The following is a 4,135-nucleotide window of genomic DNA, read 5'->3' as shown; positions in this document are numbered from 1 at the left end:
TTTCTTGTTCACCCTGTGGCAACACTTTCGACGTAAAGTACCTAACGCCGCCTCGGAAAGTTGCGAAATGTCTCTGGATGACGTCATGCACTAATTAGCATACTCATGGCGTCATCGCGTCATATTTGCGTTCTGCCTAGTCTAAACCCTTTACATGTTTGCATCTCTCCTACTCTCTGTGCTCACGTACTGTATTTTAATACAATCGGATTAACGAAAATTAAAAAAGCTTTTATTATTCACATATTGTTTCTGTTTCTGTTGCCAGATAACGGACCGAGGTTGAAGTAGTGACTGAAGACTTCATGTTAACCAGGGGTCACTTCCAATCTATTTCCAAGCTGTTGCTTTGCACTTGTAAAATCTTGTAACTACAGTGCTGTCAGATGAAATCACCAAAAACATAACTTAAAGACAATAACTGTGCTGTGAGTTTGGCTATATTTCCATGTAAAATGATCACTTATAGAGAGAGTTAGAAGCGAAATAATGTCTTTTTTTCTCTCACATAACCCCCCTGTTTTTGGGGGGTTTTTTTCAGTATTTTCTTAGTAGAAGTGACAGTGTTAAAGAAGCGAAAAAAACAAGTGCACTTTTAAACTTATTAGAAATGTTGCCGTGCCTGATCATTTTGTAATTGGTTTAGTATCTATTTAGTGATGGTTTAGTATTATTTAATTATCATAATGAAATAATTAAAGCCTGGTTTATACTTCTGTATTCATGGGTATGTGCATCACAGTGCAGAGAGGTTTATGGGAAAGCATGACACACAGAGATACCACTATGACACTGTATCACACTGTTGTCCATTAGGCTAATTGAGGGTTGTGTGTATCTACATGCAAAAGCTGACTGGTCGGTGGGGATGTGTGTCTGGTGGCATACCCAGAAAAGTTTGCATACCCTGAAACATTGACTACACAAGACCCAAACAACACTCAACAGTACAGAACAGACCAGCACCAAGGAAAATTGAATCATTTGGACTGCTTAAAAGAAGAGGCATGGTAATAGTTTTAGCATGTATACATCACATTTATACAACATAACAATTCAAATTTTGGAGGGAAGAAGTGGAAGGCAGTGTCAGACAAATACTTTGCTCTAGTCGTAGCAGGTGTCATAGTCTAGTGTGCAGACTCTGGGTGAGGTTGACAAAACTGTTGCAGGATATTAGATAACACTTAGTTAGTTTGTTAAACATTGCAAAACAGAGATGAATTACACTCTTGGAAATGAGGTAACACATCAGAAATTTCAGTAGTCACATAGGCACTGTTGTTTTATAATGCTTATGTCCTTGTAGGAATATTTGGAATAATCTGTCCTGTAATCTGCTCAATTGCAGCTTAAATGTTGACCAATATCAAGTTCAGCTTATTTCTATCAATTAATGTGCCACAAGATGTCCTTCTCCCAGAAAATGGCCATAACCGCTCTTTATAGCTGCATAGTTTGTTAATTGGAGAAGACTACAAGCCAGAAAGATGAAGAGTGTGTCAAGCAAAAATGTCCTTGTCCTTGCTTAAAGTCTCGGTAAATTGCCTTAAGATCATTCTGTTGCCAAACAAGAAAAAAAAGTAAAAAGCTTATGATTGTTTATTAATTTATTTGTGTTTTTGTGTTGGTGCTTATTAAACCTTATTAAACCTTATTAAAACTTATTAAATGGAAGTTTTTTCTCTTTCATTCCTCATAGTGGTGGTGCTTGTCTTATTGCTCTTGGATGGTACACAACTGCCATCTAGTGGAGAAGTCAAGTCTAGACATTGAGCTGTTAGGCTGTTAATCTAAGGATGGCATCCCCATGGTTTCCTCCCACCCCCCAAAACATGCCATTAGCTAGACTGGCTATGAAAAATAATTTTTAGGTGTCTGTGTTTGTGTGTGTTTACCTGAGCGCTTTGGATGTCATTTACTGATACATGAGGCATGTGGTTAAAAATAAGTATTGGGACCAGTAGTTAACAGTATCAGATTATGCTATTACTGGGCATTTCCTTTTTTAAAGAAAAAAAAAAATCACCATTTTTTCCTATCCAAAACCTTATTGCTGGATAAACGTAATCAAATCTGTCTATAAGACTGTACCAGAACAATACAGACCAATATTGGTAAATACACTTTTTATTTAAGGTGACAGTTTATTTCACATCTAATGTGTCGATTCAAAACTAGGTAAAAACAGAACCAGAACTGAAAACGCATGTAATTAGAGAAACACTACTCTGTAGATGATGCTTTCAAAAACTAAACTGATCATGATAATTAACTTATAATGTAGCATCATATAGTTTATCCATCTCATTTAAAAGTTGGAGACACAGGCTTTATCTTTGCAAGTTTTAGATCAATTTTGTAGACGTCAACTCTGGAGTTTCCAAACGGTGTGTTGATTTAGACCCAATCTGGCAACCCCAATAAAAAAAAAAACTGTCGGAAGAAGCGCACGGCAGACTTCCCCTAACAGCCATCGAAAGTGTATACACAATAAAAGCCAAGAGTAAATCCCCCCCCCCCTCACAGCCCTGAAGCTTCCAGGCATTGACTCCACAAGATCCCTGAAGGTGTGCTGTGGTATCTGCCACCAAGATGTTAGCAGCCGATCCTTTAAGTCCTGTAAGTTGCTAGGTGGGGCCACACTTGTTTGTCCAGCACATCCCACAGATGCTCGATTGGATTGAGACCTGGGGAATTTGGAGGCCAAGTCAACACCTCAAACTTCTTGTGCTCATCAAACCATTTCTGAACCATTTCATTTTTGCTTTGTGGCACAGCCCCATACACAACAAACTGTGATGCACTGTGTATTCTGACACCTTTCTATCAAAACCAGAATTAACTTTTTTTAGCAATTTCAGCAACAGTAACTCGTCTGTTAGATGGGATCACACGGGCCAGCCTTTGCTTCCCATATGCATCAGTGAGCCTTGGCCACCCATGACCCTGTCGCCAGTTCACCACTGTTCCTTCCTTGGACCACTTTTGATAAATACTGACCACTGCAGACTAGGAACACCCCACAAGAGCTGCAGTTTTGGAGATGCTCTGACCCAGTTGTCTAGAACAGTAGAAATGTGCCACTGAAACAAAACAAGATAACTAATCATTATACCTTCTATCATCCAAACAACTTCTGTCTTTAAACTCTGGCCACACCTCGTATGTGTCTGGTGCTTGTGTGGAATACAACAGATCTTTGTTTTGAGGAAGAAACTGATTCCTGTTTTAGCTACTCTCACTGAGCACTTTATTTAGGAACCCCTGTTCACATACAGGTTCATGCAATTAGCCAATTATTTAGCTGTAGTGAATGGCTAGACTGCCTCAAGTATCTTAATATCAAAGTATACATGACATGTGGAACCTTAAGACAGAAGGGCTACAACAGCAGAAGACCATGTTGGGGCTTCAGTCATCCAAAAACAGAAAGCTGAGACTGCACATGCTTAAAGTAGACAGTTGAAATTGGGAAATACAGATTTATTTCTAGACACAGATGACTTGAATGACTTGCCACCAACAGCATGAACCCCTGGACCCATGTCAGCAGTCCAGGCTGGTGGAGGTGGTGTACTGGTGTAGAGAATGTTTTTTGGCATACTTAGGGCCAATCATCACTTGAATGACACAGCTTATTTGAAAACGGTTGCAGACCATGTGCATCCATATATAGAATTAATTTACCCATTGTCTAATGGCTACTTCCAGTACTCTATTTGAATACAAATAACATATTTGGGATGTGGTAGTATTAAATCATTGAAAGATCTCCCATAACTGTGTGATCCATTCGTCATGGACCAGAATCTCAAAGGAATATTTCTTGTGAAATCTATGCCACAAAGAATTGAAGCTGTTTTGTAAAAAAACACCATTTTGAATTGTGAGATTCATCATTTGACAGTGAAAGAACACCAGATAGACAATTTAAAGGAGTACAGATTTTATTTGTATATACAAAATTGTTTACAGCAAGATTTTCTGAATTAACTATGACCCCCACAGCAGAGATTCAGAGGTTACAGGCATATTCAAGAGGATTCCCCCTAAATACAAACTTCAGGTGATGTTAAAAAATAAGAACCCTGATAGAGCACCATAAATGAAGAAATTTGAATGTGTCTGAATA

The sequence above is a fragment of the Hemibagrus wyckioides genome, linkage group LG11 (genome assembly GCF_019097595.1).
Source record: "Hemibagrus wyckioides isolate EC202008001 linkage group LG11, SWU_Hwy_1.0, whole genome shotgun sequence".
In the NCBI taxonomy this organism is placed as follows: Eukaryota; Metazoa; Chordata; class Actinopteri; order Siluriformes; family Bagridae; genus Hemibagrus; species Hemibagrus wyckioides.
The sequence above is the reverse complement of the archived record's forward strand: the minus strand, read 5'-3'. Positions refer to the sequence as shown.